The 15,000-nt window shown below is 46.8% G+C and overlaps 1 protein-coding gene across 2 annotated transcripts in view; it reads left to right on the top strand.

Moving 5' to 3' along the window:
* pard3ba (par-3 family cell polarity regulator beta a) overlaps positions 1-495 on the top strand; it is a 71,744-nt gene extending 71,249 nt beyond the window's left edge. For both annotated transcript variants that reach the window (XM_028979783.1, XM_028979784.1), the window contains one exon: positions 1-495. This exon is cut by the window's left edge and continues 309 nt beyond it. The gene's annotated coding sequence lies outside the window, so the exon portion shown is untranslated.
* The last annotated feature ends 14,505 nt before the right edge of the window (positions 496-15,000 follow it).

Genomic DNA, 15,000 nt, shown 5'->3' with positions numbered 1-15,000 from the left:
TGTGTGTGTGTGTGTACGCCTGCATGTGCGACTTTAGAACATTATGACGGTACCGGTGACCCGCTGTTCTACCACCTCTGATGTGTTTTCTGTCCCCTGAACAAAGAAAGCAGGAAGCAGACAGGAAGTGAGGTCAGACAAGCAGGAGATGCAACTGCTTTGCAAACATTTGATCTTTTTTACTTTTCGATGTTTGACCCCATATTGTAATGCGTGTTTGATTTATGAGTCTCTGTTTTTTAATGAAGGATCCTGTTTGGTGTCGTTTATCATGAAGCTGGACGTCATCTATTTATTTTGAATGAGCGCATCAGAGCAGAGAACAAAATGATGGATAAAATCTTGTTGTAATGTTTTTAATTCACTTTATCTCACTGTAAGCGTCCCTCTGCTGATTTATATCACTACTCTCTGCTTGAAAAAGGGATATCTCATGATGTCTGAGTGCGTTTTTATATTTTATGTTTTGCATTAAACAGCCTTTACCTCCTGAAACGTCTTTTCATTGTGCGATCACCATCATCATTTAAAGCCACGTGCAGGACGAGAGTCATCCAGAGCAGATAACCTCCACCAGTCCGCTCAGCTCAGGTCTTCAGCAATCAGCTTCTCCTCAACATGGAGAATATCACCCTGAAGATGCGACTCGGGGTTCCCACTCAGTCAGCAGGTATTTTCAGCTCCAGTGCAGCACGACTTGAAAGGCAGGAAAATAACAAATGCTGCTTTCAGAACATTTTTCCAGGTTCTGCTCCTCCAGGAACCCACTTGCTTGTTAGCATGTGTCAGTCAAAGGCGCCCAGTTGGGAGCGTGAAGCCTAGGAACATTCACACTCCCACACTCAGCCTGAAATGAGGCCTCGGCCCCGCCCGGGACCCGTGGGGCGGGGATCGTTCCCCAGAGGGAACCAGCATCCTTCGCTCCACCCCGCGTTTATTCAGTTTGCCCTCGTTTCAGCTCCAGTATCAGACCTGAGTGGATCAGCTCTGTTCATCCAGCTCGAACTCCATAATGAGCTCTCTGGCTCAGCCTGGAGGCTAAATGGCTCGTCAAGATGTTATCTGGAGGTCCAGAGCCGGGGTTACACCTTCAACCTGTCACCAACACCAATGGGCCTCCGTCCAAACAGATAGCGCCTGCTAACATGGTCCTCTGACCAGTGGGCTGGGCGACGTCTGTCTCCTGTAACACCTGAGAATCCATATCGCAACTGAAGAGCAAAGCTGATCTTCTGTGGGTGGGTTTTGTGGATTCTGGGCCACGCACATGTTCCCACCACAACGGTGAAGGCTTCGTGTTCCTCTGTGGCCTGTTCCTGCTCAGAAAGCCTTTCAATTCCAATTATGGTTAAGAACAGAGATTTGACTTTGAGGTTTAAAGAATCTAAAGTTCAGTAGAGATGAGTAAAACAGCACAGACACTCACTTCTTCTTCTTCTTCTTCTTGTTCCACAATGTCTTTCCCATTCATCATCAGCAGTTTGGACGACTGCTGACTTTATGAAACCCCCAGCTTTTTATATACACGTTATACATATACACTACTCACAGTAAGTTAGGGATATTGTTGTTTACATGAGTGCTTTTCCTATTTGCTCAGAATTTTAAGTTCCATTTGATATTACTAAAAATGTATGAGAAGAAACACTATTTACATTAGTTTAATATTTATTACCCCAAAAATGTACAATAACAGGGATAGCCCCAAATAACAAAAACGGACAATGTCAGTAGCGGCTGTTTCCACCATTTGCCGCAATGACAGCTTGACAGCAACATCTCGTGCTTCTCACCAGCCTCATCATGATGTTCTGAGGTTCCACTCTTCCACAAGTTCTACATGCAGGTCTGCCAGGTCACGTGGGGGTGGGGTACGATCATACAGTCTCTGCTTCAACTCGTCCCACACGTGACCTATGGGGTTCAGGTCAGGGGACATTGATGGCCGGACCATATGAAGCACTCCAACTTCCTGAAGTCGAGCTGTGACAATTCTCATTATCATCCATGAACAGAAAGTTGGGGGTGTGCTGGCAGAATTGGGGGATGATGATGGGTTCTATGATGTCTCTGAGGTAAGAACGTGCCGTGACTAAGACATGTACAACAACCAAATCTGTTTTGCGTTGACTTTGGATGCCAATACTGACAATACCAGCCTTTTATACCCACAGAATGTTGAAATTGATGCCACACTGAGAAAGGTTGTCTCTTGGTATTGGCCCCAAGATAAAGAACATCTGTGCTTTATCTAAGTCCCTCACAATAACCCTGAGTTATGTGAGTAGTTTATATACTTTATATATACGCTTTGCTGGGTGGTAGTAACCTAGCGGGTAACACACTTGCCTGCGAACCAGAAGACCATTTACTACCATCATGTCCCTGAGCTGGACACTTAACCCTGAGTGTCTCCAGGGGGGACTGTCCTTGTAACTGCTGACTGTAAGTCTCTCTGGATAAGGGTGTCTGATAAATGCTGTAAATGTACATTTAACTTACAAATCTGTATCTGTAATTCTTCAGAATTATTTATGTAAAATACATATGAATAAATAAAGCGTTACCTTGGTTTTGGGAAGGCAATTCATATCTCAGAAAGATTGTCCTGCTAATTACACAACATCCACTGAATTAGGAAGAGACTTCTCTGCAGGCCTGGCTTTGGTTACGTTTCAGGGGTAACAGATGCGTGGAAAATGAAGTTCCTCCTCTTGGACAGGCCTTTCATAAAGTGCATAAACACACACACACACACACACACACACACACACACACACCCCTACTTGTTTTCACATTCCACGTTCTCCACTGCGGGGGATTCAGTTACAGCAAGAAGCTTCCAGACGGAGGAATCCAGAGAACACGGCGCGGAAGTAGACGCATTTTCACCCGTTAACACACGCATCTTCATCGTCCTCGTCCCCAGGACAGGACGGTGTCCGTAAAACGAACCATATCTGGACGTGGGGGACAAGGATGAGGTCGTTGTTGTGGGATTTTTCCTTTCAAATGTCAGGAGCCCATATGCAGATGATTATTGTTGTAAAAATATGATGACTGTGGATGAACATCTAACCAACACAGTGTATTATTTCCTAAGCATTCATATGTTTTATGAAATCATACACTGTTTAATAAAGTCCCGCAGTGTGTAAGACAATCTGCTCATTAATTTTCCTGCATTCCTGGGCGCAGACATAACAAGCCACCCAGAAGCCCCGTGACCAGCGACCCTCACCCTGCTCACCATTCCATCCCTCTCGTTCCAGCTAGAATTACTGCCACCATCTTGACATGGCTCACAGCTGGAGGTGTCCCACTCGCATCGTCCTGCGTCTGCGCAGCGCAGCTCCGGGTGCGGAGCGGGAAAGCGGGTCGCTCATTTACTTTTTACTTTGCAGGTAATTAGATGGTGGCCACGTGGCATTATGGAGCTGATGAAGTGTTATTCCATCGGAGCGTGCAGAACAAAGGCAGTTCCACACACACTCCCACACACACACACACACACACACCACCATCAGCCCAACCGGTTTGATTTGTTTGCCAAGGTGGAAAGAAACGGACCGTGATGGATGTCAGGGACGGCTGCCGACCACCCGGGACCGATGGCGATAATTTCACCTGCTGGAGGAGCAGATTCTGGATGGATGAGGTTCTACAGGACCTGACGGGCCTTGTTACACTGCCTGGCTCACTGCCGTCTCGTGTGAAGCCTGGAGGTCGAAGGGCATCGCTGTCGTATTGACATAACCACTTGCCCAGAAGCCAGGAAGGTAAATCAGAGCAGCCGGTGAATGAACATGTAGGAGGTACAGAGATCGATCTGCAGAAACGGACAGAGTAGAGACTCCATCTGATCTGCACAATGTGATGAACCTCTGGTGAAACCTTTCAGATTTGTGCAGACACAGGACCTCCACTGCTGGGCCGGTGGGGCTTTGTCTACACGTTGCAGCTGCAGCTGCTCGGCTCAGGATCCCTGGGTGTTTCACGTGTTCTCGGCCTCCATTTTTAGACCAACACAGGCAGCCTGATAGTTATGTGTAACCCTCCTAGAACAAATAACTGGGGAAGCTGGAGGCAGCGAGAACCCTCAACCCTGTAATTCAACAGCAAATGGTCCCAAAATAAAGCGTAGAAGGGGGTGTGGCTGACGACCACAGCCCTCTTCCTCCAGTGCTCACTACAGCGAGGCTGTAGGAGAGCCAACGTATCGCTGGCCAACATCTGTGTGCAGGGGTCACGCTAAACCCTGCTGGCTTCACGTTTCCACTCGGACTGGTTTCCTCCTATCAGGAGGAGCAGCAGTGACTTACACGCCGTTCACTAACAGGCTGCTTCTGAGGACCTTATCTCAGCCCGTCCTCACCGACACTGGGCCAGATTCCTGGACCTCAGCTCGGTATTCCTCTTTGGACAAGGTCGGGTACTTCGACCCCATTACAGGCTCCTCCCCCTGCTACGTCACAGCGGAATCCGACCACGTTTACTGTAGGATGCATGACTGGAATTCATGGAATTTAAAAATTATCAACATGAGCTGATAAAAAGAGCTGATTCTCCTCGTCCTCTCACGGCTTCACTCCAGGGATCCTACACACACACACCACACACACACACACACACACACATACACATACATACACACACACACACACACATCACACACCATACACACACACACACACACACACACACACCACACATCACACACATACACATACACATACATGCACACACACACACACACACACACCACACATCACACACACACATCACACACCATACACACACACACACACACACATACATGCATAAAGACACACCACACTCACACACACACATACATGCACAAAGTTGCACCACACACACACAACACACAGCTGCATCTGCAATACTACTGAAACATTCCCCTGTTTTCTGGGCTGCTTGAACACAGCACAATGACAACATTAAGTGGATGAGGGGACTTTGATGTCAGCTTGGATGGGACTAAGCTGCTCTCAATAGCCTACAGAACAATCACCGAGAGAGACTGTGTATGTGTGTGTGTGTGTGTGTGTGTGTGTGTGTGGTGGGGGGACTGTGCATATTCAATGGAAACTGTCATGGTACAGAAGTGATGGGGGGTAAGAAAATGGTGCTTCACTGATTGGAGTTGCTATGGTAATGAGAATTATTAATGCAGCCTGTGTGTGTGTGTGTGTGTGTGTAGGTAGTGTGAAATATAATCATATTTGTACATGTTGTGTGTGCTAAATGTGCGAACACTTTAATATCTGCCAGGTGCAGCTATAATAGAAAAAGTCCTGATGGACGTGAAGAAATCAAACCATCAGTGACAGTAAATGACGGAGTGTGTGTCCGTGTTTATGTGTGTGTGTGTGTGTGTGTGTGTGTAGGGGAGGGGCAAAATATGAATTTTAATAACTAAATAAGGCTGAGGCATGAGTAATATTTCATATTAAAGTTTACTGACAGGGCAGTTAGGGGCGTGGCCTCACTCTTCCCAGGTTGTGGGTTCGAATCCCGGCCTGAACCTCATGTGGGCGGAGCTTACTTGCTCTCGCCGTGTTGACCGCAGGTGTGAGTGTGTGAGTGAAGGGTTTATGTGTCTCTGCCCTGATGCTGTGAATACTTATGTACGTTTTTTTTTTATTTTTAAAAAATATGCAAAAACCTCAAATAAAGTTTTTTCACGTTGTCACGATGGGATGTTTTGCGTATAATTCTGAGGAAAAAATGTACTTTAATCCATTTTAGAACAAGGCTGTAACATAACAAAGTGCACTGCATGTATTTGTGTTCTTGTAACACTGCAGATCTTTCTGTTGTTCTGGGTATGAAGGTTGGAGGTTCCACGGGTGAAGCTGAGCTCTGGATCTGTGGTCCTTGACTGTAAAAACGTAAGTAATGGATCCATAAGCAGGGCTGGAAATGAAAAGAGAATGACAGGAGAATTAATCCATGATTCATGAAATATGATGAAGTCTTGCTGTTTGTTCACCAGCCTTTTTAAAGGAGTCAGAGCGTGATTATTGTGATGAAGAGATACACCTGAAGAACTTTTAACAGAACTTTCTTTTTCCAGTGTTAAGTTGTGTGGTTCACCTTCACAATTCATACACACTTAAATAGAGACACACTCAGAGGACGTCTTCAGGATAAATCTTTAGTGGTGATTCCAGTTCAGCCAGCGCCGGAATATCTGATGTTTATCCAATCATAACTCCATATTCGTAAAGACACCATGGCCTCACCATCATGGTCAGAAGATCTCGCTGGCGGCTGTCCTGAAAGGTCCATGATGGATGATGAGCGTTGCTTTAATGTGTGCCGGCTTGCTGATGAATATTTGCTTTTGTAAAAACTTTCATTAATTAGTCTGTGCAGAGACAAGGACTTATTGAATTATGCAGTAAACAGACGCTGATGAACTTCACAGTTCCGAGTATAATGGACCTGTCCCCTGTTTACGTGTTTTCGTTCTCATATGCCATGGGATCCGGGTTGCCAGAGACAATGAGCTTGATGGCATCAGACTGGAAAGAAATGGCCAGAGAAGGGTGACGTGATTGGATGAGACACTTCCAGACAGAATCTCAGGTGACACATTGTTCAGATGATCTGCTGCATTGCTCCCGGTTGTAGATAAACGGTATATTTTACGTCATTAGCATATTTCTGTGACTTGATTTATGAAGAAAGGACTTGTCAGGAGCACGGTGAAACAGATGTTGTCATGGTGATTAGAAGCTGTCAGTCAAAGCTGGAAGCAGCAGATGATAGCTGGTGGTGACACGCTATGGTTAAATCGAATTTGAAAACCAATCACTCCACAAAACAAAAGGGAGAGAGAGACGGAGTACAACCCTGCCACGAAAAAGCACTGACAAATAAACTCCATCTACCTGGTCCCACCTCTAACCAACATCTTCCCTCCCTCCTATCTTCACATCTCATTCCTGGAGGTGGACGGGTTCCATCTGTAACAACACGTGAACATGTACACTTACAGCACACACACACACACACACACACACACACACAGAGCCTGACTGTCTGCTCCGGCTATGAATTCCTCACCATGATGTTGACACATTATGAAGATGAATTTCTGATGAATTGAATATTTTTCCATGCTGCTTTTGTTGCTTGCAGCTCGTTACACGGGTTCTGCATAAATGAATAAATGTCTGTTTGGCGTGAAGAAGGTGGAGGAAGAGTCCAGATGTGTGGCGCACTTCTTCCCCGACAACATCTGCCCCCTATCGGCCTTCACGGGAAGTGCCGCGCCGTGACGTCATCCATGGGACTTCAGCTGCTGCGGCTCCGAAATGTCCCAGTGCACATTTACAACTCAGAAGAACTTCTTCAGGAGTGTGTGTGTGTGTGTGTGTGTCTGTTGTCTGGGTGTTGGTTTTAAACGCACCATCATACGTTCACACTTCAGATATGAACTCCACGGTGTTGAAGACAGAAGACAGAAGGAAGTGTGTGTTTATGGGGTGGGTGGTGAAGAGCACTGCTGCTGGAGGAGGGGTGTTGAGTGAGAAAGACCCGATGCCCCAGTGAAGAGATGACCCTTTGTTCTTTGAGCACTAAATCAACTCAGGATCAGTGGGTGCAAAGTAAGATGTCGTTTCTTTTCTGTGCTTGTGATGAATTCCAAACTTACACATCTTCCTGTAACCAGACTGTAAAGTTTAATCAGTGTGTGGGGATAATACCCTGTTCAAGGGAACTTCAACCGTACAGACTGCAATAACCAACCAAGGTTACAGTAAACAGTGACTGTAACGACCCGCATTTACAGGGTTACAGTAAACAGTACCTGACTGTACCCGCAGTTACAGGATTACAGTAAACAGTGACCGTAACGATCCGCAGTTACAGGGTTAGAGTAAACAGTACCTGACTGTACCCGCAGTTACAGGATTACAGTAAACAGTGACCGTAACGATCCGCAGTTACAGGGTTACAGTAAACAGTACCTGACTGTACCCGCAGTTACAGGATTACAGTAAACAGTGACTGTAACGATCCGCAGTTACAGGGTTAGAGTAAACAGTACCTGACTGTACCCGCAGTTACAGGGTTACAGTAAACAGTGACTGTAACGACCCGCAGTTACAGGGTTACAGTAAACAGTACCTGACTGTACCCGCAGTTACAGGATTACAGTAAACAGTGACCGTAACGATCCGCAGTTACAGGGTTACAGTAAACAGTACCTGACTGTACCCGCAGTTACAGGATTACAGTAAACAGTGACTGTAACGATCCGCAGTTACAGGGTTACAGTAAACAGTACCTGACTGTACCCACAGTTACAGGATTACAGTAAACAGTGACTGTAACGACCCGCAGTTACAGGGTTACAGTAAACAGTACCTGACTGTACCCGCAGTTACAGGATTACAGTAAACAGTACCAGACTGTACCCCCAGTTACAGGATTACAGTAAACAGTGACCGTAACGATCCGCAGTTACAGGGTTAGAGTAAACAGTACCTGACTGTACCCGCAGTTACAGGATTACAGTAAACAGTGACCGTAACGATCCGCAGTTACAGGGTTACAGTAAACAGTACCTGACTGTACCCACAGTTACAGGATTACAGTAAACAGTGACTGTAACGACCCGCAGTTACAGGGTTACAGTAAACAGTACCTGACTGTACCCGCAGTTACAGGATTACAGTAAACAGTACCAGACTGTACCCCCAGTTACAGGATTACAGTAAACAGTGACTGTAACGACCCGCATTTACAGGGTTACAGTAAACAGTACCTGACTGTACCCGCAGTTACAGGATTACAGTAAACAGTACCAGACTGTACCCCCAGTTACAGGATTACAGTAAACAGTGACTGTAACGACCCGCAGTTACAGGATTACAGTAAACAGTACCTGACTGTACCCGCAGTTACAGGATTACAGTAAACAGTACCTGACTGTACCCGCAGTTACAGGATTACAGTAAACAGTGACTGTAACGACCCGCAGTTACAGGGTTACAGTAAACAGTACCTGACTGTACCCGCAGTTACAGGATTACAGTAAACAGTGACTGTAACGACCCGCATTTACAGGGTTACAGTAAACAGTACCTGACTGTACCCGCAGTTACAGGATTACAGTAAACAGTACCTAACTGTACCCGCAGTTACAGGATTACAGTAAACAGTGACTGTAACGACACGCAGTTACAGGGTTACAGTAAACAGTACCTGACTGTACCCGCAGTTACAGGATTACAGTAAACAGTGACTGTAACGACCCGCATTTACAGGGTTACAGTAAACAGTACCTGACTGTACCCGCAGTTACAGGATTACAGTAAACAGTGACTGTAACGACCCGCATTTACAGGGTTACAGTAAACAGTACCTGACTGTACCCGCAGTTACAGGATTACAGTAAACAGTGACTGTAACGACCAGCAGTTACAGGGTTAGAGTAAACAGTACCTGACTGTACCCGCAGTTACAGGATTACAGTAAACAGTGACTGTAACGACCAGCAGTTACAGGGTTAGAGTAAACAGTACCTGACTGTACCCACAGTTACAGGATTACAGTAAACAGTGACTGTAACGACCAGCAGTTACAGGGTTAGAGTAAACAGCACCTGACTGTACCCGCAGTTACAGGATTACAGTAAACAGTGACTGTAACAACCCGCAGTTACAGGGTTACAGTAAACAGCACCTGACTGTACCTGCAGTTACAGGATTACAGTAAACAGTGACTGTAACGACCCGCAGTTACAGGGTTACAGTAAACAGTACCTGACTGTACCCGCAGTTACAGGATTACAGTAAACAGTGACTGTAACGACCCGCAGTTACAGGATCACAGTAAACAGTACCTGACTGTACCCACAGTTACAGGGTTACAGGAAACAGCACCTGACTGTACCCACAGTTACAGGATTACAGTAAACAGTGACTGTAACAACCCGCAGTTACAGGATTACAGTAAACAGTAACTGACCGTAACAACCCACAGTTACAGGGTTACAGTAAACAGCAACTGACTGTACCCACAGTTACAGGGTTACAGTAAACAGTACTACACTGTACCCGCAGTTACAGGGTTACAGTAAACAGTGACTGTTACGACCCGCAGTTACAGGATCACAGTAAACAGTACCTGACTGTACCCACAGTTACAGGGTTACAGGAAACAGCACCTGACTGTACCCACAGTTACAGGGTTACAGTAAACAGTACCTGACTGTAACAACCCGCAGTTACAGGATTACAGTAAACAGTAACTGACTGTAACGACCCACAGTTACAGGGTTACAGTAAACAGCAACTGACTGTACCCACAGTTACAGGGTTACAGTAAACAGTACCAGACTGTACCCCCAGTTACAGGGTTACAGTAAACAGCAACTGACTGTGCCCACAGTTACAGGGTTACAGTAAACAGCAACTGACTGCACCCACAGTTACAGGGTTACAGTAAACAGTACCAGACTATACCCCCAGTTACAGGATTACAGTAAACAGTAACTGACTGTACCCACAGTTACAGGATTACAGATCACTGTAATTGATAGTTACCGTCTACACAATACCTCTGTTATATTGAGTAATATTATCTGTCTGTAATATTATCTGCTAATGCACTGATCCATTTTGCACAGCAGTATTTGCACTGTTTTACTTTTCTAGTTAAATATTACTCTTGCACTGCCTCTGTCCCTTGTTTGTAGCCCAGTTTGTCGGTGTCACACACGGTCACTTTGTCACTTTATGTCAGTATGTAACTTTGTCTAATCGTTCAAATGTTCCATGTAGCACCAGGTTCTGGAGAAACGTTATTTCGTGTTGCTGTGTACTGTCTAACATGTATATAGCCCGACTTCACTTCAGTACCGACCCACAGATTCAGCATTCCATCCTGCACCCAGCAGCAGCAGAAGCCGGACCCTCAGCCGGGTATTTTGGGCGCTGACTGTACTCTGTGTCATTAACTGCCCGCTGCTCCTCTGTGATTACAGAGCAGGACTGGGCGGGCGTGGCTCTGTGGGTCCTCGGATTTGTGGGTCCTGCCCACCCAGGCCCGTCTCCACAGCCCATCAGCATCTAACAGCATTTAACTTCTCATACAAGACAAGTTCATGGAGAGCTTCACAAAATAAATACTATATGTTTATGGGGTTTCGGGGAAGTGAAAGAGAGAGGAGAGAAGCATGATTTCTCTCTTCTCTTCAATTCTATCTTTCACTTCACGATGTGTGAAAAATGTGTGGTTAGAGAGAGGGGGGCGGGGGAGCTCTGACACACGCACACACACACACACACATTTACATTTACGTTTACGGCATTTATCAGACGCCCTTATCCAGAGCGACTTACAATCAGTAGTTACAGGGACAGTCCCCCTGGAGACACTCAGGGTTAAGTGTCTTGCTCAGGGACACAAAGGTAGTAAGTGGGATTTGAACCTGGGTCTTCTGGTTCATAGGCGAGTGTGTTACCCACTAGGCTACTACCACACACACACACACATGCATCCACACACACACACACAGTACAGGCTAAAAGTCTGGACACCTTCTCATTCAATGTGTTTTCTTTATCTTCATGACCATTTACGTTGGTAGATTCTCACTGAAGGCATCAAAACTATGAATGAACACATGTGGAGTTCTGGACTTAACAAAAAGTGGAGACCTGACCTCCACAGTCACCGGACCTGAACCCAGTCCAGATGGTTTGGGGTGATCTGGACCAACAAGTGCTAAACACCTCTGGGAACTCCTTCAAGACTGTTGGAGAAGCATTTCAGGTGATGACCTCTTGAAGCTCATCGAGAGAATGCCAAGAGTGTTCAAAGCAGAAATCAGAGCAAAGAAACTAGAATATAAAACATGTTTTCAGCTATTTCACCTTTTTTTGTTAAGTTCATAACTCCACATGTGTTCATTCATAGTTCTGATGCCTTCAGTGAGAATCTACCAACGTAAATGGTCATGAAGATAAAGAACACACGTTGAATGAGAAGGTGTGTACTGTATACACTCACGCACACACACACACACACACACACGCACGCACGCACGCACGCACGCACGCGCGCTCCGGGGTTTACTGACAGAGCTGCGCGCACCGCGGTGCCAGACGGCGGAGAGCTGCGGAGCGCAGCGGTGCTGAGCGCGGTGCTGAGCGCGGTTCTGAGGGGTCCGGGCCCGGTTCCGAAGGCTCCTGTCGGCGTTTATTACGCAGGAGGTGAAGGGGGAACGCGTCCGACCGACGGAAGCCCGAGGGCGGAGATGGATTCGGCCGGAGCGGGAGCGTGTGGAGCCGCCGGAGCCCGAACACCGAGAACGAAGCGGCGCGTTTAACTGCGAGTCCCGCACAGAGAGCAGAGAAACGCGGCAGCGCAAGTTGGAGAGACACGGGACGGAGACACGGGACGGAGACACGGGACGGAGACACGGCATGGAGAGGCGGGCAGGGTTTCTACTCGCAGCGCTTTGTCTCACGCTGAGGAGCAGCGCGGAAGAAGGTCGGTTCTCCACTTCGACAAAAGTTATAGAAAGTCTACAATGTAAACGGAACAATTAAAAACGATATTAAACGCATATTTTATTTCTAAAGAAAACATATTTTATTTAAAAGCTAAAAGTAAAAAGACCCTCGTCAGCACGGTAAAAAGTGAAGTAAAGTGACGAATGTGAATTTCCCTCCGTGATAAGTTCCACTTTTTGTTCTGCGTTGGTTCTGTCCCGATGACAGTTATAAGGCGGGTTCTGTTGGCGAATATTAAAGTTGATAAATGGCCCGCAGTGCGAGATGTTCCCCGAACAGCGAGAACTGGGATTTATAGTCCGCTGTGTGTGTGTGTGTGTGGGGGGGGTGATAATAAACGCCAAATTAAACCGTAAAATCCGGTTCTGCTGTCTGTGACCTGGAACCCGTGCCTGTGATCTAGAACATTGTGTGTGATCCAGAACCCGTGTCTGTGATCTAGAACATTGTGTGTGTGATGTAGAACCTGTGTGTGTGATGTAGAACCCGTGCCTGTGATCTAGAACATTGTGTATGATCTAGAACCCGTGTCTGTGGTGTAGAACATTGTGTGTGTGATGTAGAACCTGTGTCTGTGATCCAAACCTGTGCCTTGTCTGTGATGTAGAACCCGTGGCTGTGATCTAGAACCCGTGCCTGTGATCTAGAACCTTGTGCGTGTGATGTAGAACCCGTGTCTGTGATCCAGACCTGTGTCTGTGATCCAGAACCCGTGCCTTATCTGTGATGTAGAACCCGTGGCTGTGATCCAAAATATGTGCCTGTGATCTAGAACCTGTGCCTGTGATCTAGAACATTGTGTGTGATCCAGAACCCGTGTCTGTGATCCAGAACCCGTGTCTGTGGTGTAGAACATTGTGTGTGTGATGTAGAACCTGTGTCTGTGATCCAAACCTGTGTCTTGTCTGTGATACAGAACCCGTGTCTGTGATCTAGAACATTGTCTGTGATCCAGAACCCGTGTCTGTGGTGTAGAACATTGTGTGTGTGATGTAGAACCTGTGTCTGTGGTGTAGAACATTGTGTGTGTGATGTTGAACCTGTGTCTGTGATCCAAACCCGTGCCTTGTCTGTGATGTAGAACCCGTGCCTGTGATCTAGAACATTGTGTATGATCTAGAACCCGTGTCTGTGGTGTAGAACATTGTGTGTGTGATGTAGAACCTGTGTCTGTGATCCAAACCCGTGCCTTGTCTGTGATGTAGAACCCGTGGCTGTGATGTAGAACCCGTGGCTGTGATCTAGAACATTGTGCGTGTGATGTAGAACCCGTGTCTGTGATCTAGAACATTGTGTGTGACCTAGAACCCGTGTCTGTGATGGAGAACATTGTGTGTGTGATGTAGAACCTGTGTCTGTGATCCAAACCCGTGCCTTGTCTGTGATTTAGAACCCGTGGCTGTGATCTAGAACCCGTGCCTGTGATCTAGAACATTGTGCGTGTGATGTAGAACCCGTGTCTGTGATCCAGACCCGTGTCTATAATCCAGAACCCGTGCCTTATCTGTGATGTAGAACCCGTGGCTGTGATCCAAAATATGTGCCTGTGATCTAGAACCCGTGCCTGTGATCTAGAACATTGTGTCTGTGATGTAGAACCCGTGCCTGTGATCTAGAACATTGTGTGTGTGATGTAGAACCTGTGTCTGTGATCCAAACCCGTGCCTTGTCTGTGATTTAGAACCCGTGGCTGTGATCTAGAACCCGTGCCTGTGATCTAGAACATTGTGCGTGTGATGTAGAACCCGTGTCTGTGATCCAGACCCGTGTCTGTGATCCAGAACCCGTGCCTTATCTGTGATGTAGAACCCGTGGCTGTGATCCAAAATATGTGCCTGTGATCTAGAACCCGTGCCTGTGATCTAGAACATTGTGCGTGTGATGTAGAACCCGTGTCTGTGGTCCCGACCCGTGTCTGTGATCCAGAACCCGTGCCTTATCTCTGATGTAGAACCCGTGCCTGTGATCTAGAACCCGTGCATGTGATCCTCAGAAGAACCTCGGATCTTCACCGATACGTCGTACCCTCCTCCCAGCCGCTAATCCAGTTCAGAGCAGAGCTGTGAGAAGGTCAGAGTAGTGCAGGCCACCACCAGACCAGCAGTGAGGAGAATTAAAGTTCAACACTCTTCTCCTTGTGTGTGAAGCGCTAGGATGGAACTCGCTGGCAAGTTCTACCACGAACAGACAGAACGTGCTGCTGAGGGGTCTGGAGGAGATGTTCTCGCTTCGGTACGCGATGCCAGAACCTCTCTGAGGACAACAATGAAGCAAAAAGCCAGCGCAGAAAAGGAGGGAGAACGTTCAGCCTGGTGTGGAGGGTTCTGATTAAAACGCAGGAATGTGGATGGATGGCGGCGGATTTCCTCACCGCGGGCGAGAGAGCTTTTTAATTACGGAGCGAGCGAGAGAACGAAGGACAGATTCATCATGGCCGCTCCAC

The sequence above is a fragment of the Denticeps clupeoides genome, chromosome 5 (assembly GCF_900700375.1).
Source record: "Denticeps clupeoides chromosome 5, fDenClu1.1, whole genome shotgun sequence".
Taxonomy (NCBI): domain Eukaryota; kingdom Metazoa; phylum Chordata; class Actinopteri; order Clupeiformes; family Denticipitidae; genus Denticeps; species Denticeps clupeoides.
The sequence above is the reverse complement of the archived record's forward strand: the minus strand, read 5'-3'. Positions and strand labels throughout refer to the sequence as shown.